The sequence below is a fragment of the Oryctolagus cuniculus genome, chromosome 5 (genome assembly GCF_051225735.1).
Source record: "Oryctolagus cuniculus isolate XC-2025 breed Fujian yellow rabbit chromosome 5, ASM5122573v1, whole genome shotgun sequence".
Lineage (NCBI taxonomy): Eukaryota > Metazoa > Chordata > Mammalia > Lagomorpha > Leporidae > Oryctolagus > Oryctolagus cuniculus.
This window is the reverse complement of record NC_142871.1, coordinates 137,175,562-137,200,233: the sequence shown is the minus strand read 5'-3', so window position 1 is coordinate 137,200,233 and position 24,672 is coordinate 137,175,562. Positions and strand designations below refer to the sequence as shown.

Genomic DNA, 24,672 nt, shown 5'->3' with positions numbered 1-24,672 from the left:
AGTCAGTTGACGAGTGAACCAGTGGATGAAAGACCTCTCTCTCTCTCTCTCTCTCTCTCTCTCTCTCTGCCTCTCCTTCTCTTTCTGTGTAACTCTGACTTTCAAATAAATAAGTAAATCTTTAAAAAGAGAATGATTGCAGCAATAAATCAGCCATGAATGAACACTTAGCAAAGACCTGGGCTATGAATTGATCTAACTTTGTTATTTAAATTACAGAGTAGCCGGCACCATGGCTCAATAGGTTAATCCTCCACCTTGTGGCACCGGCACACCGGGTTCTAGTCCCGGTTGCCCCTCTTCCAGGCCAGCTCTCTGTTATGGCCCGGGAGTGCAGTGGAGGATGGCCCAAGTGCTTGGGCCCTGCACCCCATGGGAGACCAGGAAAAGCACCTGGCTCCTGCCTTCGGATCAGCGTGGTGCGCCGGCCGCAGCGCACCGGCCATGGCGGCCATTGGAGGGTGAGCCAATGGCAAAAGGTAGACCTTTCTCTCTGTGTCTCTCTCACTGTCCACTCTGCCTGTCAAAAATAAAAAAATAAAGTAAAAATAAAATAAACTACAGAGTTGCTTGGGGTAGCGATATTAGTTTTATTATTGGAAAAGCAATTCCATGCAAGCATTTTTTTGTTTGTTTCAATATTGAAAACTGCAAGGACATTTTAGATTTCATAGAAATGAAGATGAAATATTAGGGAGTGGGCATTTGGCACAGTAATCACGATGATGCTTAGGATACCTGTATCACATATCACAGAGCCTCAGTTTGAGTCTTGGATGTTTGCAAATCCAGTTTCCTGGGAATGAGCATCCTGAGAAGCATTAGGTGGTGGCTCAAGTACTTGAATCCTTGCCACACGTGTGGGAGACTCAGATTGACTTCTGGGCTCCTGGCTTTGACATGGCCAGCCTTGACTGTTGTGGGTATTTAAGGAGTGAACCACCAGATAGAAGATCTCTCTATATCTCTGTTTCTCCATCTTTCAAATAGAATGAAAATAATAAGTAAGTAAATAAATAAAAATTTTAAATGATGTCTTTTTAAAAAATAAAATATTGATACATTTGAGAGGCAAAAATCATGACATAAATAGTATATATGAATCACAGTAAAAGTGGCATTTGAAAACAATCACAATCTAAAATACAAGGAATCTTCAAAAAGCTTATGAAAATACATATTATGAAAAAAGCATGCGTGGATTTCAAAATTATTTTGTTCCCAAATACATATTTCTTTCCATCCTATCTTACACAAAAATTTCAATGTATCAACAAACAGATGAGAATTTGAGACTACCAAGAAAACATCCGGAGATAGCCAATGCAATGTTTGAAGATTATTTGTGTACAGATTGTATACAGAGGTTGTTAGTAACTGGATCTATACTCTGATCAGTGAGAATTTGTGATAATTAGACACAAACCTTTTAGGACATAGCAGTGGTAAAATAATGCAATTTTAATAATTTCTACAATTAATGTGCATAGCTTGACAATTTCTTACACTTTCATCAATGCAAGAACTCAGAAATGTCCCCTTTTCCTTAGCCTGCTTTTACATCTGTTATCATGATGCTTCTCCCAATAGTGCAGGATCTTCACTTTGGGGACACTCACTCTCCATTGAATCCATTCTTAATGCATATTCATTGAGTCAACTCAAAACTCCAGTCCAGGTGAATATTTTAATCCCATATTTTGTGGTGCTGCTATCTTTCCTTTAAGTTTTTCTTAGCATTTATTTTATTTTTTATTTATATTTTTACCCAGAGACCATTTATATAAGGCATACAAACTTCATGCATTTCATAAATAAAACTAAGATCTTTTCCTGTCTTTTCTGCCATGTGCTATTTCATGCACTCTTCAGCATTAGACTTACATGTGATCTTCTTTGTTCTTTCTGGGACCCAGGTACTTCACCTTCTGTGTTACAATTTCTATGTCCATTCTCTATCTTCCTTCATATGTAAACATGTCACTTGGTATGCCCCATATAAAAACAAAAGAAAATTAAGCACAATTAAATTTCTTCCTTCTAGTCTGCATTGTCTTACAGATTCCACCATATCATTCTTGCTTTTGCCACAATTTTTAAATTGAAATTTCTTTTTTTAGAATTTATTTATTGATTTGAAAGTCAGAGTTACACACAGAGAGAAGAAGAGGCAGAGAGAGAGAGAGAGAGAGAGAGAGAGGTCTTCCATCCTCTGGTTCACACCCTAATTGGCCCTAAGGGCTGGAGCTGTGCCAATCTGTGCCAGGAGCTTCCTCCAAGTCTCTCACACAGGTGCAGGGTCCCAAGGTCTTGGGACATCTTTCACTGCTTTCCTAGGTCATAGTAGAGAGCTGGATCAGAAGTGGAGAAGCCAGGACTTGAATCAGTGCCCATGTGGGATTCAGGCACTGCAAGCAGCTACTTTACATGCTACACCACAGCGTTGGCCCCTTGAAATCTCATAATTGAAAAAATTATATATTTAATGTTTTAGCATGTGATATATTGGTACATATTTGTATACTTCTGTATACATTGTGGAATGGTTAAATCATGCTAATCAGCATACTCATAACCTCACATATTTAATCACTTTTTTATGAACAAAAAGAAGGGCCTATCCTCTTAGCAATTTTCAAGAATCTGTTACACTGTTATAAACTGTAACCACCATGTTGTATAATGGGTCTGTTACATTCATTCCCTTTGTCTAGCTAAAATTTAGTATCTGTGAACCAACATTACCCCAAATCCTAACCTGCAGCATTTGATAACCACCATTCTATTCACTGCTTCTAGAATTCATCTTTTTAGATTCCACAAAAGTACATAACAAATATTATGGTGCAATGTTCATATCTCTGTGCTTGTGCCTGTCTTGTGTAACTTAACATAATATCCTTAGGTCATCCATGTTGTAAAAACGACAGGATTTTTTTTCATAAAGTTTTAATAGCATTAACGGGTTTTGCAACTATTCAACTTTTCCAGCCTCTTGCTTCGTTTCTGTTTCTTTTTAAGGTTAACTATCAATCTTTCTTAAAATCAAAAAAATTATAAGTATGATACATTTAAGGCATTGTTCTTGTAGTTTAAATAATCGGTTTGGTCTTAGAAGGCCTGATGTCAGATATTGATACCTTACAGTTCATACATACACTTCATCGTGTGTGATAGATCTGTGACATATTCCTGGAGGAAGTGAAAATGGCAAGAGTATTTTAGAAGACAATTTATTGTTATCTTACAAAGCTAAACATATATTAAATGAACCAACAATTTCACTCCTAGATACCAACTCAAGAGAAATGAAAATACATCCACACATTAAGAGATTTACACATGAATGGCTATCCAAGTTTTATTTATAAATACTGCAAACTGTAGCATTACTAAGGAAATCCATAATCAAACTCTAGTGTGTCAAAGAAACAAAATAAGATATTCAATATTAGAATTTTTTTTCCATCTGACATCCAAATCCATTGTTTTTTGTCATGGAATTGGACTGTAATATTTCTTCTTCTCCAGCACGCAACGTTAAGCTTTGTAAATAGAAAATTCCTTTAGGAATACTAATGCACAACAGACAAAAGCCCTTCTCTTGTTTCTCTCAGGCTTCTCTCCACTTCCTGCTCTGGCACACAGAACTGCTAGCTTGGCTCACTTCTTACTGTGTTTCATTGGTGCCACTGACTACAGGTGGACTTCCAAGTGAAGTCCAGCAGCTCCCCAGTTATCTCCCACTGAGTATTTAAAGCAATTCACACATGATTTCCTAGGAGTTTCTGCAGCATTCAGTTTCTTGCTTTTCCTTAGCCACATAGTGAGCCTCTGTCTCCTGTCAGCATCCATCCCACCGTCTCTACATAAGTATGGAGACAATTTATCTCAGCCTTCGGTGCAACACTGCTAATTCCTTCCTTCCTTAGGGACCTCAGCCTGATTCCCAGAGGATAGTAGCTGCTATCTGTATTTTCTATGGAGTTCTCTTTAATCCTTGGTAGATAAGTACTTGTTACCACAGTGTGATATTTCATTTACATAGAGTGTATTGATCACAAAGGGTAAAATATTTCCTCTTTATTGACATATTTTATGATTTGATGTTTGGAGCATCTGTTGTTTCTTCTACAATGTATAGTAGGTAGTTGTGAATTATAGTCTTCAGATTGCACCAGGAACTTGTTCCCTTGCTTTAACTCTGATTGAATACTCATCCTCCATCCCCCCCCCCAATCTCTCACAATCTCTGGTAATCATAATTCTGTGTTCATTTAGTTTAGCAATGCTGCCACATATAAGGGAGAACATGCAGTATTTTTCTTTCTTTGTCTGACTTAATTTAATATAAAGTCCTCCAGTCTTATCCATTTGGCCACAATCACAGGATTTCAAGTTTTTTATGAAAGAATGATATTCCATTGTGTGTATGTAGCACATTTTCTTCATCCATTAATCTGATGAAGGACAACTTGGTTAATTCTATATCTTGGTTACTGTCAACAGTACTGCAAAAAACATAGTGGAACAGGTATCTCTTTCCTATGGTTTCATGTTGTTCGGATATGTTTGCATTAGTGGAACTTATGAATCATATGGCAGTTCAATTTCTAGTTTTTTTTTTTTTTGGACAGGCAGAATTAGACAGTGAGAGAGAGACAGAGAGAAAGGTCTTCCTTTATCCGCTGGTTCACCCCCAAAGTGGCCGCTACCGCTGGTGCGTTGCGGCTAGTGTGCTGCGCTGATCTGAAGGCAGGAGCCAGGTACTTCTCCTGGTCTCCCATGGGGTGCAGGGCCCAAGGACCTGGGCCATCCTCCACTGCACTCCCAGACCACAGCAGAGAGCTGGACAGGAAGAGGAGCAACTGGGACAGAACTGGTGCCCCAACCAGGACTAGAACCAGGGATGCAGGCAGAGGATTAGCCTAGTTAGCTGCAGCACCAGCCTCAATTTCTAGTTTTTAAAGAAATCTCCATATTGTTTTTTAATAATGGTTATACAAATTTGCCTTCATAAAAACAAAGTATGAGAGTTCTGTTTTCTCCTCATCCTTGAAAGAATTTATTAGTTTTTGTTTTTTGATAATAGCCATTCTAATGGGTGAAGTGACATTGCAGTTTTTATTTGCATCTTCCTGCTGACTAATGATACTGTATATTTTTTCATATACTGTTGGTCATTTGGATTTCTTCTTTTTTTATTTTTTGACAGGCAGAGTGGACAGTGAGAGAGAGAGAGAGACAGAGAGAAAGGTCTTCCTTTAGCTGTTGGTTTACCCTCCAATGGCCACTGCGGCCGCAGCGCTGGCCGGCACACCACGCTGATCCGATGGCAGGAGCCAGGTACTTATTCTGGTCTCCCATGGGGTGCAGGGCCCAAGGACTTGGGCCATCCTCCACTGCACTCCCTGGCCACAGCAGAGAGCTGGCCTGGAAGAGGGGCAACCGGGATAGAATCCGGAGCCCCGACCGGGACTAGAACCCGATGTGCCGGCGCCAAAAGACAGAGGATTAGCCTAGTGAGCTGTGGCGCCGGCCCTCCTCTTTTTTAAAAAGATTTTTATTTATTTATTTGAGAGGTAGAGTTTCAGAGAGGGAGGGACAGAGAGAAAAGTCTTCCATCTGCTCATTCACTCCCCAAATGGTCACAACATAATGAGGTCAATCCGAAGCTAGATGCCTGAAGCTTTTTTGAGTCTCCCAGATGATTCAGGTGCCGAAGCACTTGGGCCATTTTCCACTCTTTCACAGGCCATAGCAGAGAGCTGGATCAAAAGAAGAGGAGCAGCTGGTACATGAGGCAGAGCTCATATGGGATAGCAGCACTGCAGGCAGAAACAGCATGATATGCCACAGTACCATTGCTATATTTCTTCTTTCGAGGACATTTTGCCCACTTATTATCTGGATGGAGTGTTTTTTATGGTTCAGATTTTAGAATCCCTTACATAAACTGAGAGTAATCTTCTATAAGATAGTTTCAAATATTTTTCTCATTCTGTCAAATGTATTTTCTCTCTATCATTTTCTTGCAATGTAGAAGCTTCTGAGTTGACTGTAATCTCACTTGCCTAGATGCATATTCATTGCTTGAGCTTTTGTGCATTTTATACACTTACACTTCTGAATATCATAACGTAAATTAGCCTGCCTTGAATGTGCTCAGAACACTTATATAAGCCTACAAGTTTGGCAAAATCATCCAACACAAAGCTTATTTTACAATAAAATATTGAATATGTCATATGATATATTGACTACTATACTAAAAGTGTACAGAATACATACTGTTCTGTGGGTATAAGAGACACAGTAAGGCATTTTGTAAGCATGATAATTATTGAAAACACAAAACACAACATCCGAAAAATGCAATAACCCAGAATACTGTAGATTATTAATTGCCCTCATGTTTGTGTGGCTGACTGTGAACTGTGGTTCACATCAAGTCCCAACCTAGCAAAAATGTGCTGTACCGCACTTTTCTATCCCAGAAAAAGATAAAAATTAAAATACATATTCTACTGGATTTGTATTGCTTTTTCATTATTATAAAGTGGAAATGTGTGAGATCCATCATTGTAAATTGGGGATCATCTGTGTATTGATTTTGTATCTTGATACTATGTTAAAATTTTAATTAATTCTAAGAGTTTCTTAATGGAGCCTTAGTATATTCTTCTAAAAGGTAGAACAAAAAGACCAAAACATAATAATTGAAACTATAACAAATAGAAGAAATGATAAATGAAAACTTCCCCTTGACATTAGACTTTGTGAAACTTTTAGGGTGTGACATTGAAAGCTCAGGCAATAAAAACAGAAGTAAATAAAAGGGGCTACATGAAACTACAAAGCTGATTCAAGGCAAAGGAAACAGTCAACTAAATGAAAAGGTAGGCTACGAATTGTAAGAAAATATTTGTAATCCATATATCTAATAAGGGATTAATAAAAATTTCAAGTAAAACAAGAAAAAAAAGTTTTGAACTGACATAGTTTCACAGAGACACACAAATGACAAACAAGCCCATCAAAAAAGGCTTGACATCAGTGGTGATTAGGGAGATGAAAATCAAAGCCACAGTGAAATATCACCTCACACTTGTTAATATATGGTGACTTGATCAGCCCTTGTCCTGACTGTTGATGTACAATTTAATACTTTATCCCTTTTAGTATTTTTTTTTGTTCTAGTTAATATATTGGTTGAACTCTGTAATTAACGCACAATTATTCTTAGGTGTTTATTGAATTAAAAAATGATCCCCGTTAAATATAAGAGTGGGAATAAGAGAGGGAGGAGATGTACAATTTGGGACTTGCCCCAAATGGTAGAGCTAGAAACATGCGAGGGGATTCCAATTCGATCCCATCGAGGTGGCATGTACCAATGCCATCTCACTAGTCAAAGTGATGAATTTCAGTTCACAATTCATCATACTGATAGGTCTAAGAGTCAAAGGGAGGCCGGCGCCACAGCTCACTAGGCTAATCCTCCGCCTTTTGGCGCCAGCACACCGGGTTCTAGTCCCGGTCAGGGCGCTGGATTCTGTCCTGGTTGCCCCTCTTCCAGGCCAGCTCTCTGCTGTGGCCAGGGAGTGCAGTGGAGGATGGCCCAAGACCTTGGGCCCTGCACTCCATGGGAGACCAGAATAAGTACCTGGCTCCTGCTATCGGATCAGTGCGGTGCGCCGGCCGCGGTGGCCATTGGAGGGTGAACCAACGGCAAAGGAAGACCTTTCTCTCTGTCTCTCTCTCTCTCTCACTATCCACTCTGCCTGTCAAAAAAAGAGTCAAAGGGATCACACAAACAAGACTAGTGTCTGCAAATACTAACAGATAGAATTAAAAAGGGAGAGAATGATCTAACATGGGAAGCGAGATACACAGCAGACTCATAGAATGGCAGATGTCCTAAACAGCACTCTGGCCTCAGAATCAGCCCTTAAGGCATTCAGATCTGGCTCAAGAGCCCATGAGAGTATTTTAGGCATGGAAAGCCAAGACACTCTGTAAAAAAACAAACAAACAAAGGACCTAAATGAAAGATCTCTTGGAATGAGATCCCAGTGGAACGAACAGGCCATCAAAGAGTTGGTACCTTTTTCTGAAGGTAGGAAAGAACTTCCACTTTGACTATGACCTTGTCTAAATATGATCAGAGTCAGTGAACTCAAAAGGCTTGCATAGCCTTGGAAACTCATGACTAGAGTCTAGGGAGATTACTGATGTCATAAACAAGAGTGTCAGTTTGTTAAATCAACAACAGAAGTCACTGTGTACTTACTCCTCATGTAGGTTCTCTGTCCTTAATGTGTTGTACATAGTGATTTAATGCTATAACTAGTACTGAAACAGTAATTTACACTTTGTGTTTCTGTGTGGGTGCAAACTGATAAAATCTTTATTTAATATATACTAAATTGATCTTCTGTATATAAAGATAATTGAAAATGAAGCTTGATGTGAATGGAACAGGAGAGGGAGCAGGAGAAGGGAGGGGTGCGTGTGGGAGGGAAGTTATGAGGGGGAAGCCATTGTAATACATAAACTGTATTTTGGAAATTTATATTTACTAAATAAAAGTTTAAAAAATATTGCTATTCTCAAAAAACAGAGTTAACAAGTATGGATGAGGATGTGGAGAAAGACAACCCCTACACATGATTGGTAGGAATGTAATTGAATCAACAATATGGAAATAGTAGTTAAGTTCTCAAAAATTAAAAATAGTATCACCACTCTCTTTGGAGTGTATGTCCAAAGGAAATTAAATCATCTTCTAACAGAGATTTTTGCTTGCACATTCATTGCAGCATTATTTACAGTAGCCAAAATGTAGAAACATGAGTGTCCAATAATGTATGAGAATTGTCACACACAAATATAAATGTGTATATATGCATATACATTTTTGTACATATATATATCATACACATTCATATTAGGCACTTGAAAAATGCACAAAAAGTGTGAATTATGCATTATTTTGCATGAAATTAAACTCTTAATTCCTTTTCCCCAAAACTTTTGAAGTACACATATTTTTATGTGTATATATGTATTTAATACATAATGTTGTACACTTTAAATACATAAACAATAAGCTTTTAAAAGAGTGATTCTATATGCATAAAATTATAAAATAGATCAAATTATCATTGTTAATCATAACCGTTGCTGACTAGCTCCAGAAATGGGTACATTGATTCAAAGGACATGAGAGAACTCTCTGAAATGAGGAAGGTTTCTTGACTAGGAAAGCATTTATTCAGGATGAATCATAGCCAGAATTACTTGGGATGTACACTTAAAATAGATACATTCTTTTAAGCTGTAGTTGTACTCCATAAAATTGATATAAAAACAGAATAAAAGGTGCCAGTTCCAGGTTGACCTTCGTGGTCAAGCTTGGCCTCAAAGCAGTGATAGACAAAATATTATGTTGGATAGCATTAAAGCAATAAAAGGAAATGAAAACCAAAAGCAATAGTGAGGTGGATGATTAGCCTATTGAGCCACGACGCCAGCCTCTTGTATAATCTTATAGTGATAATTTGATTATACTACATGTGTCTGTATGTTTATACCATCTAAGTATGCAATTTTTCATATCATGCTACAAGTAACACACACTTCTTTATACTGGACCAGGCTTTAGGGGAAAGCATTTATGAGAGAAATTAAATGGTTAGAGTAATGAAAAAAGCAAGGTGTCTATAATAGCCTGAGCTATCCAGAGGACTGTGGGAGGAGCACATACTCACACTCTCACATGGGGTGCTCATCTGCCCTTCTCCAGGAACTCCTCCTGAAACTGAACCTGAGCGGAAGGATTAGAGACCCTCTTAGACCATGAGGGCATGAGTCACAGCCTGAAAAAAATTCTTCCCTTCAGTCTGAAAAAAACATTGATATATTTTGTCAAGCCTTTGGCTTGAATTTCCTGGCACAAGCCATAATTTGTTTTCTCCACTATTTTGTTTTACTCCAAATGCACTCTGCACCTTTCACTTGATCTAAATGCTCCACTGCTTTTCCTATTGCCTATTCCCATAGGACATAGTTCTTTAGGGCTATCATTGTGACACAGCAAGTTACGCTGCAGCTTGTGTCACTACCATCCCATATATGAATGCTGGTTCAAGACCCAGGTGCTCTGCTTTTGCTCTAGCTCACTGCTAATGCACCCGCGAGGACAGTAGAAGATGGCTAAAGGACTGAGGCACCCGACACCTATGTGGGAGACCAGGATGTAGTTCCTGGATCCTGGTATCAGTCTGGCTCAGCTCTAGCTCATATGGGCAGATTGAAGATTCTCTTTCCCTCTCCTTTTCAAATAAATAAAAGGAGTATGTTTTTTAAAAAGAATTAATTCCTACAACTTAACACTTCCTGTAAACTACAGATAGATAGTCACGAGAAGACAGTTATTCCCCTCTTGAACAGACAAAACAAGTACATGGCCCTCAACACCACTCTCATTATATTTAGGTGGCCCAAAAATGCTTAGCGATGATCTGTACAATTTCTGATAAAATACTTCATGTGATTTGTTTCCTTCATGCTTATTATCATTGTAATAATTTTCCAATATTGCCCAGGACGAAAAAGCTGATAGTAAAGGCCCATAAATAGAAGCAGAAGATTAAAAATGCTCTGGTCTCAGAGTCAATATTTTGAAGAGTTGTCCAGGAGACACATTCATTCAGGTATATTAGTATTATAATTTGTAAGAGTATAGAGTAAAAAATTATGGTAAACTACTGAGATATGGGATATGATTTAAAAAACAGAATTAATTACTGTTTTATGAAAAAAAAAGTTACAATAAAATGAAATGCTGTAACACACACTTAAAATATGTGGTCTAGGTTCACAGAATTCATAGACTTCCATGTTGAGCAGTGATAGAACTCTGGCTAAGACTGTTGCCTGTGTTGGTCATCTGGAAAGCATATCATGTATCCTAAACAGACTAGTGATGTAAAGGAATGCGTTTGAAAAGAGAGTAGTCATTAAATCTGTTTCTAACATCCTATTTCAAAAGATTTATTATTATACCACTCACTTTTTCAAGCATAAATAAAAATAGATTAAATACTATTCAACATATAGGCCTCGATGAACTGCACCTCTCTCAGTGTTCTTTTACAGGCTCTCTCTGTGACAGCTTTCGAGTTTTGTCAGTACATATGAACAACTGGAACAAGCATTGAAAATTGGTTAAAAATCTAATTGTGGCATTTGAGTTAGAATTTGCAGGGTCTTACTCCACCCAAACAAGGATGAACTGGATCCAAGGAAAGGTAGGTGAGCCACTCACCCGTTCCCCAGCCTCCTGATCCTGGAGATAATCAGAGGCAGCGGAGAGTCAAGTCAAGCAAGAACTCGTTTATTGCATGTATAGCAAAGCTTTTAAAGCACAAAACTGCAGAGTCATTGAGGCAGGACATAAGAACCAACCAATCACTTAAAAGGTCATTTTATGGGGCAATTTTTTATAGGACTAGCCATATTTCTATACACTTGTCAATAGTTGTTGTCACCTCCCCTGATGTGTGGCCTGTTAGCTTTGGTGGTAAACAACTTTGGGTTCCGCCCACCTTACTTCCTTTGGGGGCCATCTTTGAATTGCCTAATTTCCCTGCAGAATTTGTTTGAACTTGGAATTGATTGGGAGGCCAAAAATTTAAAGAGACAGAAGATTCTCTTAAGACACAGGAAAAAAGTTGCATGATAAATGGTGGGTGTAATATGTGGATGAATGAAGGTTTGTAAATGTTGAAATCCTTTCTCTGACAATCATTGTCAGCAGAAAATTAAGCTGCAAATATTTATGCTTTAAGATGCAAGTTATAAAACTAGTTAAATCTAAAAACTAGTGATAATGCTATGGGCACATTTTACCTAGGTTACATTTTGCTTTTATAGAAATATAGTTTAAGCACAAATTGGAGCTTGAATGCCAGTTTTAAGAAGAAGTTTTTGTGAATTCTTTCATACTGCAGGTGAAAAGTTTACCATCTGGAGAACTAAACTAATTTCTAATCTAGTCATTAAAACTAAAATGCTAAAAACAAAAATAAGAAGAAAATCTCATGTTAAATCTTTAAAAACATTTTTCTGGGAATTTATTGGGATCTCAGGCCTTTCTTCCAGAAAACAAGGACTTGTCAGGCTTATACTAGGTTCTGAACCTTAATGCCATGTTTGCACTTATCATGAAAGATTGTTTCAATGAAAACTGAGTTAGTAACTTTGGTGGTCCAGTTGGAGTTCTTCCGCTTTGAAAAATGTGATATTTGCATAAAGCTGTTTTCTGGTAATCTTTCCCATGGCCTGTAACCCTCTCCCCTCCTTAGAATTGAAGATAGAATTTTCCCTTTTGATTAATGAACCAAAAAAGAACATGATATTTGTAAATTGTAACATGATATTTGTAAAAGAACATGATATTTGTAAATTACTAACCAGCACTAAACTTGAATTACTAGAAAACATTAAAAGCCTAATTCTAGTTATATTAGGTATATCTCTTTTATTATCTTTTGAACCTATCTTAACATGGTTTTTGAAACATGTTATATTATAAGTTATATATTTTCTCCTGTTTTTTTTTTTTTTCAGAGCTGCTTATTTTGGAGCTACTTTTTATTGATTGAATTCACAAGTGTCTGTATCTGTTGTTTAGGTAAAGCTTATTTTAATTGTGTCTCTGTTCTTGATATAGTATACCAAGAACTGCTATGCTATTGTTTTGAGTCAGTTCTGAAGTCCTATCTATGGTCACTAACTTTGGGTATGGTTTTCTATGAGTGCTGATATAAACTGAAACCTAAGGAGACCTCATCACATCCCACTGGTGAATGCTGATGATGGAGGGAATGCCTTGCCTGTAGGTACCATTACCACAGACTGAAAAGCTGGGAATAAATAAAATGTTCTTCTTTTGCATGATTCAGAAAAGATTAGTGTGCTGGGTTTCCTTGTTAGCCTCGGCCGATGAAGTGAGTAGACAGAATTAATTCAGATTTAAGAAATGATCTAAATCTGGGTTTAGGTGTACTCACAGTCTACATGAAATTTCACCTACTTTGTAGAGCTCTTCAGGTTACACACGGGTACATAGGCTCTTGCCTGACCCCTTCCTCATTAGTTATGAAAATTTGTAAACAAGTATTGAAGCATTACAGCAGTGTTTTATTGCACTCATTTTGTAAACTTTTACAATGCAATACAGTTGTTTTTCTGAGGCAAACCAAAGGTAAATTTCTCAAGGTTTTTGCTTCCTTGGTGTGCAGTATTTGATGGAAGATCTTTTATACATTTTTTTGACAGGCAGAGTGTACAGTGAGAGAGAGAGACAGAGAGAAAGGTCTTCCTTTTGCAGTTGGTTCACCCTCCAATGGCCGCCGCGGCCAGCACACTGGGGCCAGCGCATCGCGCTGATCCAAAGACAGGAGCCAGGTGCTTCTCCTGGTCTCCCATGCGGGTGCAGGGCCCAAGGACCTGGGCCATCCTCCACTACCTTCCCGGGCCATATCCAGGAGCTGGCCTGGAAGAGGAGCAACCGGGACAGAATCCGGCGCCCCGTCCGGGACTAGAACCTGGTGTGCCGGCACTGCAGGCAGAGGATTAGCCTATTGAGCCGTGGCACCGGCCAATCTTTTATACATTTGTAATAGATTAAAAAAGACAGCTTGCAAATTCTTAAAAAATTTTAAACCATGTACCAATTTTTGGTTGAAATTATATAAGTTAAATTTAAATTATGTCCTTTTAACCAATATGAGTGTATTTCTGTTAAGTATAGCATAGCTATGTAGCATTTTAAAAAGCAATAAATAAATAAATAAGGCTTCTTCAAGAAGTGAAGTCAGCAGTCTTTGGCACAAGAGTCAAGCAATCTTACCATCTCTTTTTGTAAAAACAATCTTGTTGGAACAGATTCATACTAAATCATTCACATATTTCCTATGACTGCATTTTGCTATATAGGTAGACAGGGACCATATAGCCAACCAACCATAAAACCTCACCTTTTAGTCCACTTCCTGTCTTCTTTCTAACCCTCATCAGGTGTGTTTCTTTGCTGGAAAGTTTTCTTAGACAGCTGAAGCTCTCTGTTTATACCAAAGGTAGACCAGATGTGTTACAGAATTTATGTTCCTCATCAGGCCCTAGTCAATGACTTGGGGGGTAGAATATCTGATATGCCTATTCTATATCAATATCCAATGTTTCCCAATGACATGAGGTACTAGTCCCCAACAGTGGCACTTAGGTAGATACATTCCCTTTCCTATTACATTTCATAGTCTCAGACACGCTTTCTTGGATTGTGCCCCAAATGAACTTCTTCACCCTCAAAAACAACAATAATAATATTCCCATCATCAAAAATTTAGGATCTGGCTCTTTGGAAGAAAAAAATATGCCAGCTACTTTTCTAGACCACAATATCATAAGAGATGAAATTTTAAAATGCCTTTTAGGTCAAAGGAATAATGCAATATCTTTATTGAATAATGTGACTTAGGGAAAGAACAACTTAAGATGATAAATGTTCTGGCCAGCACTGTGGCTCAATAGGCTAATCCTCCATCTAGCGGCTCCGGCACACCAGGTTCTAGTCCCAGTCGGGCCGCCAGATTCTGTCCTGGTTGCTCCTCTTCCAGGCCAGCTCTCTGCTGTGGCCCAGGTATGCAGTGGAGGATGGCCCAAGTGTTGGGCCCTACACCCGCATGGGAGACCATGGCTCCTGCTTTAGGATCAGCGCGATGCGCCGGCCGCAGTATGCTGGCCACGGCAGCCATTGGAGGGTGAACCAACGGCAAAAAGGAAGACCTTTCTCTCTGTCTCTCTCTCTCACTGTCTAATCTGCCTGTCAAAAAAAAAAAAAGATGATAAATGTTCCACTTTCAAGTGAGCAACCTTCAAGAATCCTTCAGGAGAGCAACCATTAAAAGAAATATATTTTTAAATGCATCTTTATATCATATTCGATTAAGATTCAGTTATGGATACATGAAACTAACTTAAAGTAAGTATATGAAAAACCCAATTGATTTTGAAAACAACTGTGCCAAAAGTAAGGGCCACCATTGTGCTATAGCCTGAAAAGGAATTGCCTGAGGCGTTAGCTTCATGTATGGGTGCAATTCATGCCCCAGCTGCTCCACTTCCTAACCAACTCCTTGCTAATGCACCTGGGAAAGCAGCAGAAGATGATCAAAGTGCTTGGGTCCCTGTTCCTATGTGGGAGACCAGGATTAAGCTCCTGGCTCCTGGGTCTGGCTTCACCATGGCCCAGCCCCAGCAGTTATGACCATTTGGAGAGTGAAGCAACAAATGGAAGGTCTCTCTCTCTCTCTCCCTTTCAAATAAATAAGCAAATAAATATTTAAAAATGAAAATAAAATGAGGGGGACATCTGGAATTGCTGAATTAGTAGGCTTGCAATTCCTTTGCTCAGAAACCAAAATAAGACTGAAAAAATTATTCAAATGTCAATGACCATTTTAGAATTCTGGAAATTGACAAAAGCACACATGAAATTTAGAGATATTTGATCATGAAAAATTACAAAATATCATGAAGGACATCATCGTTTTAACATATATTTCTTCTCACATCCTGTAGGACAGTGGTGCACTAATTCTACAAGGTAAACACAGGCCATTAGTCCCAGCAATCCAGCTGCCATAAGGCCTGAATTGATTTGGAACCAGAGCACTAAAAAATATATGTTCAGATAACTTTTCAAAACAATATTACTACAGTGAGTGCATTCAAGGAACAGCTTCAAACAATCAAGCAAGGTCATTTTTCACCTACCTTTATATTATCAGGTAAATCAACTAATTGTCAGAAAAATCCAGAGGTTGGTGACACACAGACCTAGTATAATTTTATCGACGCCTCGTCATCTGGAAGGCTGCATATGTGCACAAGACTACAAACATATTCTTTAGAAAAAGAAGAGGGTAATACTTGTTTAATAGTCCCTGGTTGAACACGAGAACTTTGAATATGCTGAATGTAAAATGTGAGGATGACTAAAGACCAGGAATACGACGGTGATGTGAATAAATTTTCTAAAACAAACACAGATTTACTAACAAAAGATGAAAACCTTATTGGGTTAACCACAACATTTAATCAATTGTTTGTGTATCACTAATATTCTGACCCAGGGATGACTTCTGGGAATCCAGATTGAAAAATTTAGAACTCTTAAAAAGCGAGCAAAGGCTTTAACAACAACACGTTGATGAATCAAAAGACTTTGGATAATTAATACTGAGAGACCACTAAACGAACAAACCTATACACAATGATTCCCAGGTGGGAGAGTAATATCAGAACCCAAATTACTATGTTATTTAGTATTCAGTTTTATACAGCAACAAAATTTCATAGAGAATGTGCAGGAAAAGGAAAGCATGGAAAATGCTCATTAAAAAAGCTATCTGAGCACTCTGGCCTCAGAATCAGCCCTTAAGGCATTCGGATCTGGCTGAAGAGCCCATGAGAGTATTACAGGCATGGAAAGCCAAGACACACTGGAAAAAAAAAAGAAGACCTAAATGGAAGATCTCTGCGAGTAAGAGCCCAGTGGAAAGAACAAGGCCATCAAAGAAGGAGGTACCTTTCTCTGAAGGGAGGAGAGAACTTCCACTTTGACTATGACCTTGTCTAAATATGATCAAAGTCGGTGAACTCAAAAGGCTTCCATAGCCTTGGCAACTCATGACTAGAACCTAGGGAGATTACTGACGCCATAAACAAGAGTGTCAGTTTGTTAAGTCAACAACAGGATTCACTGTGTACTTACTCCTCATGTAGGTTCTCTGTTCTTAATGTGTTGTACATAGTGATTTAATGCTATAACTAGTACTGAAACAGTAATTTACACTTTGTGTTTCTGTGTGGGTGCAAACTGATGAAATCTTTACTTAATATATACTAAATTGATCTTCTGTATATAAAGATAATTGAAAATGAATCTTCATGTGAATGGAATGGGAGAGGAGTGAGAGATGGGAGGGGTGTGAGTGGGAGGGAAATTATGTGGGGGAAGCCACTGTAATCCATTAACTGTACTTTGGAAATTTATATTTACTAAATAAAAAATAAGATTAAAAAAACAGCTTTCTGCCAAGATGACACAAAAAATGAAAATAACAGAGAAGGAAGCCAAAACAGATATTATAAATAAGTTTAAAGAACTGAAGGCTAAGGAGTAAATCAAAGAAAAGTATGATGACACTGAGATGTCAAAGAGGAATTACAAAAACATATACAGAGAAGAACCTAGAATTGCAATTTATAACAGAATTTATAAAATCTCTAGATGGACTCATAGAAGAGTTGAGCAGTGTTAGTAAAATGGCACAGTCTTTTCTGGGTGCCATCTAAGCCCCAGGTGCCATCTGAGGCTCTGGCCCCATTGCCATCTTGTACAATAAGGCTTAGTCCAAGCCCAGCCTGGATTACTTGTAGTCAGGTGACCAAATGGCCCAACCACAAGCATCAGCTCCACCCCCACCCTAACGGAATTTGCTGTTCCCACTTCCCTACCCCTGCAAGATTATAAAGACCTGCTTTCCCACACAAGCTTTCTTCTCTTCTCTTTCTTGCCCTCTCTGGCCCTCTATCTCCAGCCTGTTTGACACCTCCCCTCCACAATAAACGTTTCCCTTATTCTGGTGTTTGCTGTGTTTTGTGGTGGTGTTTCCTTGGTGCCATGACTCAGATCTAGGCTCTCCCACTAACCTTAATCACCCCTCAGTGATCTGAGCTGCTTCAGAATCCTGTGTTCCTGCCAACCACAAAACTCGCCTGAGACCTCTTTCTTTGCCACCAAATTCTCTGATTTCCATTCAACATTGGCCCTCCAACACCCTAAGATAGGGAACAGGGTATTCTGTCAAGATGACCTCTACCACAGGTTGCGATTCCACCCTGGTACCAGACACCACAAACTCCACTGGCTGTTCAACTTTCCATGGGATTTAAACATCAAGTAGTAGTGGACATGAGTTATGACCCCTCTCTCTACTTCCCTTCCACAGGCTCCATGCCTTGCGCTCCAGTGGGTATGAGTGACAAACCCCACTCTCTGCTCCCCTCTCTCTCATGTTGGACTGCTATGACACTGGGAATGCCTGCTATCCACCATCAGATCCCAGAGGTCACTACGGGAACTTCATCCCACATTCCTTCTGATTCTCCCTTCAGTTGTCTCCTAAATAATCTTGTTCCTCTCAAATTGGCCCCAGACCTCACCTTTCTTTATAATAAGGCATGGCCCATTTATGACCTCAACAAATGGCCACTTAATAGCTCATTCAGGAATATGGAAGGAGATTCCAGATATTTTAGCTCTCACCTCTCTCTGATCTAACCCTTCTATTTGCACTTCATGCTTCCTGGCCCAGATCTCTTATCCTCCAAGTTCTCCACTAAAGATTCAAAACTGAAGCCCTTTTGTTCTACATTTGATTCTACAGATGAATTCCCACATTACTGCCTTCCACCACAGGCACCAGCTCAACCTCTCCCTGCTCAGGCCCCAATACAGTCACCTCCCATTCAACAACCTCATGCCCCCTCCTCCTGCTCAGTCTGGCCCCATGGCTCTGTCTCACTGACGGGCCCTTCCTGCCCAGAAATTCCTGGAGGGAACATCCATTTCTACTCCTCCTGCCTTATCTCAAACTCCTCTTTCCAACTTAACCCTCCCCCATTCTGCTGAGTTAACATCCTGTTCCTGCCTTGTGACAGCCACCTTATGACCCCCCTTTTCCTGTCCCTGATCACTCACACTCCTGTGGCAGCTGGAAAGCTTGCTTCCCTGTTACCCCTCCAAGAGTGTGAATGGGTGGAGGGGAAATTCAGGGTCCATGTTCCTTTCTCACTCAGTAGAACTGAAAGTCTCCATCTTCATACCACCACTAGACTCTACCTGGATCTTTGGTATACAACTCCACCCCTCCAGTTGTCCCCAGATCCCTATCTCTCCCTCCCCTCTGCAGCACCCTAAACTGCCTCTCTCTTCCTAAACCCTCCTCCACTGTTCTGCCACGCTCTACCCTGAGTACAAAAAAAAAAAAATACTATAGAATCTAAGAAAATGTTTATCATTCTGAAAATTCTGCTCCTGCAACATTTCAAGTTCCTAAGAGAGTACACTGCAAACTTCACCAAGGAGGCTTCCTCTAATCCTCTACTCTTCTTATCAAAGTCCTTGTGGTGCTTTGCACCTCCCCCAACAGGTAGCTCTGCTTTTCAAGCCTAACCTTGCACCCCTGCCCTTTATTTAAACAGGCTCATCTCTGAAGTCTTCTCTAACTAGCCACTTCTTATTTAAACCCTACAATCTTAAAATCTAACATAATGGTAAACAATCTCCAGTGGGTAACTCATCTATGCCAAACTGGTCCCTGGCCCACAGTCACCCTTGCAACCTGTCCTATAGCTGCCTTAACACGTGTTTTTTCATAGACAGTTCAAAGTAGTTGATTGTTGATTAGGCTTCATTGGCCTAAGGTGTTTTTCTTTGGGAAAAATAAAACTAGACTCGAATTCAATTAAAATCTAAAAGATGTGTTTGACAAATAACAATCTTGTACATGAAAATTTGGCTCAGCTGTAGACATTAGGAATTTAATTTTTTTAAGGAAATTTCTCTCTTAAATCTAGGAAGGTCACTGCCTTTAAAAATATTGCTTTGTAACTTGCTAAACATTTTTGTAATTTAATTTAACAGGTTTCCAATGATATAGCGATTGGTAATAAGTATGTGATGAAACAGCAAATTGGTAATTAGTACTCATTATACTCCTATACAATTCCTGGTATAATATCACTGATTTATAACTAAGAAGAGTAAACTTCCATATAAATGCAATTTTGACCTTAATTCAGATGAAGATATAATATCAACATCTTAATTCATGTAGGAATGATTGTGAAATGTAATTGGGTAAAGATAAATGAGATTAATGTGTCTAAATGTATATATTGGTACTCTTAACACCTTACATTCTATAAAAATAATATTTGAGTTTGTTAATAAATATATTTCATAAAATATATGTAAAAATAGTTTAACACACTTAAAAGTAGCCAATGTTAAAATTCAATGTGTTATCTTATTTAAAATATGTTTAAATGTGGAGATTTTACATAGAATTAGAATCTGATCCCCTGTTAAAACAATGAGTTTTTTTTTTAAATTTTATTTATTTATTTGAAAGTCAGAGTTACACAGAGAGAAGGAGAGGGGTCTTCCATCTGCTGGTTCATCTCCCAAATGACCACAATGGCTGGAGGTGTGCTGATCCGAGGCCAGGAGCCAGGAGCTTCTTCCAGGTCTCCCATGTGGGTGCAGGGACCCAAGGACTTGGGCCACCTTCCACTGCTTTCTCAGGCCACAGCAGAGAGCTGGATCAGAAGTGAAGCAGCCAGGTCTTGAGCCAGTACCCATATGGGATGCTGGTATGGCAGGCAGCAGCTTAACCTGCTATACCACAGCACCAGGCCCAAAATAATGAGGTTTTGACAATGCACATATGTTAGTGAGTGCTTTTAAAAAATCATAACAAAAACTGTTTAAAACCTACAGCATCTCCTTTTAATAGTTTTGTTGATTGTTCACTGTGTCAGTTTTCTAGCCAGCTCCAGTCAGCTATTTTTTCTTCCCTAGTTTTGACTCTATTAAAATTGTTCTGAGTTATGTGTGATTTCATGCACTGACTTGTATATTTAGGATTTTATTTCTTATTCTTAGAATGACCAAAGAGACACAGATTTTATGTTCTGTTAAAGTAAATTATTATGTTGATTTATGTCTCTGTTAATTCTGATTGCTTAAAACAGCTGAGTTTTATTAAGAGTTATGACATGCTCAATCAGAATTGCCCCAAATGGTGGAGTTAGAATCATGCCAGGGGATCCCAATACAATCCCATCAAGGTGGCATATACCAATGCCATCTCACTAGTCCAAGTGATCAATTTAGTTCACAATTGATCACACTGATAGGTCTAAGAGTCAAAGGGTTCACACAAACAAGACTAGCGTCTGCTGATACTAGCTGATAGAATCAAAAAGGGAGAGAACAATCCAACATGGGAAGTGGGATACACAGCAGACTCATAGAATGGCAGATGTCCTAAACAGCACTCTGGCCTCAGAATCAGCCCTTAAGGCATTCGGATCTGGCTGAAGAGCCCATGAGAGTATTACAGGCATGGAAAGCCAAGACACCCTGAAAAAAAAAGAGGACCTAAATGGAAGATCTCTGTGAGTGAGATCACAGTGGAAAGAACAAGGCCATCAAAGAAGGAGGTACCTTTCTCTGAAGGGAGGAGAGAACTTCCACTTTGACTATGACCCTATCGGAATAAGATTGAAGTCGGTGAACTCAAAAGGCTTCCACAGCCTTGGCAACTCATGACTAGAGCCTAGGGAGATTACTGACGCCATAAACAAGAGTGTCAAATTGTTAAGTCAACAACAGGATTCACTGTGTACTTACTTCTCATGTGGGATCTGTCCTTAGTGTGTTGTCCAATGTGAAGTAATGCTATAACTAGTACTGAAACAGTATTTTACACTTTGTGTTTCTGTGTGGGTGCAAACTGATGAAATCTTTACTTAATATATACTAAATTGATCTTCTGTATATAGAGATAATTGCAAATGAATCTTGATGTGAATGGAATGGGAGAGGGAGCGGGAGATAGGAGGGGTGTGAGTGGGAGCGAAATTATTGGGGGGGGGAGCCATTGTAATCCATTAACTGAACTTTGGAAATTTATATTTACTAAATAAAAATAAATTAAAAAAAGAGTTATGCTTTGTTTATATATATATGCTTATTATAAAGTACTTAAGAAATCACTTTGCAACCGGCACTATAGCTCACTAGGCTAATCTTCCACCTGCGGCAAAAGTACTCTGGGTTCTAGTTCTGGTTAGGGCACCAGATGCTGTCCTGGTTGCTACTCTTCCAGTCTAGCTCTCTGTTGTGGCCCGGGAAGACAGTGGATGATGGCCCAAGTGTTTGGGCCCTGCACCTGTGTGGGAGACCAGGAGGAAGCACCTGGCTCCTGGCTTCAGATCAGTGCAGCGTGCTGGCTGAGGCAGCCATTTGGGGGTGAACCAACGGAAGGAAGACCTTTCTCTCTGTCTCTCTCTCACTGTCTAACTCTGTTTCTCCTGGCAGCCAGGCTGCAGAGTGTCTTGGTGGATGAGGGGCTGGAGCTGCCCAGCCGAGGGGACCCGCTGGGTTATGTAGTTCGGAGACGGCAAGTTCTCAGTGGTGTGCGTGGAGAAGCTGATGCCGCTGAGCTCCTTCTGCAGTGCCTTCCACCAGGTCACCTACAACAAGCAGCCCATGTACCTCAAAGCCATCTACGAAGTCCTGCACTATAGCTCACTAGGCTAATCTTCCACCTGCGGCAAAAGTACTCTGGGTTCTAGTTCTGGTTAGGGCACCAGATGCTGTCCTGGTTGCTACTCTTCCAGTCTAGCTCTCTGCTGTGGCCCGGGAAGACAGTGGATGATGGCCCAAGTGTTTGGGCCCTGCACCTGTGTGGGAGACCAGGAGGAAGCACCTGGCTCCTGGCTTCAGATCAGTGCAGCGTGTGGCCAGCAGCCGCGCGGGCAAGCTCTTCCCCGGCCTGCCACGACAATGATAAGAGTGATACTGACAAGGCCGTGGAGGTGCAGAACAAGCAGATGATCGAGTGAGCCCTTGGGGGATTCCAGCCCTCAGGCCCCAAGGGTCTGGAGCCATCAGAAGAGTAGAAGAATCCCTACAAAGAAGTTTACACGGACTTGTGGGTGGAACCCGAGGCAGCCGCCTACGCCCCACACCCACCAGCCAAAAAACCGTGGAAGAGCTTGACAGAGAAGCCCAAGGTCAAGGAGATCATTGATGAGCACACACGGAGCGGCTGGTGTACGAGGTGTGGCAGGAGTGCTGGAACATCGAGGACATCTGCATCACTTGTGGGAGCGTCATTGTTACCCTGGAACACCCCCTCTCCATTGGAGGAATGTGCCAAAATTGCAAGAATTGTTTCCTGGAATGCGCCTACCATTACGGTGACGATGGCTATCAGTCCTACTGCACCATCTGCTGTGGCGGCCATGACGTGCTCATGTGTGAGAACAACAACTGCTGCATGTGCTTCTGTGTGGAGTGTGTGGAACTCTTGGTGGTGGGGTCAGGGTCTGCGCAGGCGGCCATTAAGGAAGACCCCTGGAACTGCTACATGTGCAGCCACAAGGGCACCTACAGGCTGCTGCGGCGTCAGGACGACTGGCCCTCTCGGCTCCAGATGTTCTTCGCCAATAATCACGACCAGGAATTTGATCCTCCAAAGGTTTACCCGCCTGTCCCAGCTGAAAAGAGGAAGCTCATCTGGGTGCTGTCTCTCTTTGATGGAATTGCTACAGGGCTCCTGGTGCTGAAGGACTTGGGCATCCAGGTGGACTGCTACATTGCCTCGGAGGTGTGCGAGGTCTCCACCACAGTGGGCGTGGTGCGGCACCAGTGGAAGATCATGTACATGCGGGATGTCCGCAGCGACACACAGAAGCACATCCAGGAATGGGGCCCGTTTGACCTTGTGAACGGGGGCAGTCCCTGCAACGACCTCTCCATTGTCAACCTGCCGGCAAGGGACTGTATGAGGGCACTGGCCGGCTCTTCTTTGAGTTCTACCGCCTCCTGCATGATGTGCTGCCCAAGGAGGGAGATGATTGCCCCTTCTTCTGGCTCTTTGTGAATGTGGTGGGCATGGGCGTTAGTGACAAGAGGGACATCTCGCGATTTCTCGAGGCCAACACCGTCATGATTGATGCCAAAGAAGTGTCGGCGTCACACAGGGCCCCCTACCTCTGGGGTAACCTTCCAGGTATGAATAAGCCGTTGGCATCCTATGTGAATGATAAGCTGGAGCTGCAGGAGTGTCTGGAGCATGGCAGGATAGCCAAGTTCAGTAAAGTGAGGACCATCACTACCAGGTCAAACTCCATAAAGCAGGGCAAAGACCAGGACTTCCCCGGCTTCATGAACGAGAAAGAGGACATCCTGTGGTGCCCTGAGATGGAAAGGTGTTTGCCTTTCCTGTCCACTATACCGATGTCTCCAACATGAGCCGCTTGGCGAGGCAGAGACTGCTGGGCCGGTCGTGGAGCGTGCCAGTGATCCACCACCTCTTCACTCCGCTGAAGGAATATTTGGCTTACGTGTAAGGGACCAGGGGCAAACTGAGGTAGTGACACAATTAAACAAGCAAACAACAAACCACAAAACACAATAAGATACCATGAACGTGAGGATGGAGAGAAGTATTAGCACCCAGAAGAGAAAAATGAATTTAAAACAAACACCACAGAGGCGGAAATACTGGAGGGCTTTGCCTTGTGAGAAGGGCTGGATATCGTCTCTTGATTTTTCAATGTTAATCTTCAGTCCTATTTATTTATTTATTTATTTGAAAGGCAGAGTGGGCAGTGAGAGAGAGAGAGAGACAGAGAGAAAGGTCTTCCTTCTCTGTTGGTTCATCCCCCAATGGCCACTGCGGCCGGTGCACCGCGCTGATCCAAAGCCAGGAGCCAGGTGCTTCTCCTGGTCTCCCA

General features: G+C 40.6%; 1 long non-coding RNA gene and 1 pseudogene across 1 annotated transcript in view; one reads left to right on the top strand and one right to left on the bottom strand.

Moving 5' to 3' along the window:
* Window positions 1-577: 577 nt before the first annotated feature.
* The window catches only part of LOC149126696 (uncharacterized), a 32,395-nt gene continuing 8,300 nt past the window's right edge, over window positions 578-24,672 (bottom strand). Inside the window, exons 2-3 of the long non-coding RNA XR_016233465.1 lie at window positions 1,885-1,983; window positions 578-979 (exon numbers count right to left, since the gene is read on the bottom strand). This is a non-coding gene — a long non-coding RNA (uncharacterized LOC149126696). The remainder of the gene's footprint in view (window positions 980-1,884; window positions 1,984-24,672) is intronic.
* On the top strand, window positions 16,064-24,285 carry LOC100340552 (DNA (cytosine-5)-methyltransferase 3A pseudogene; annotated as a pseudogene).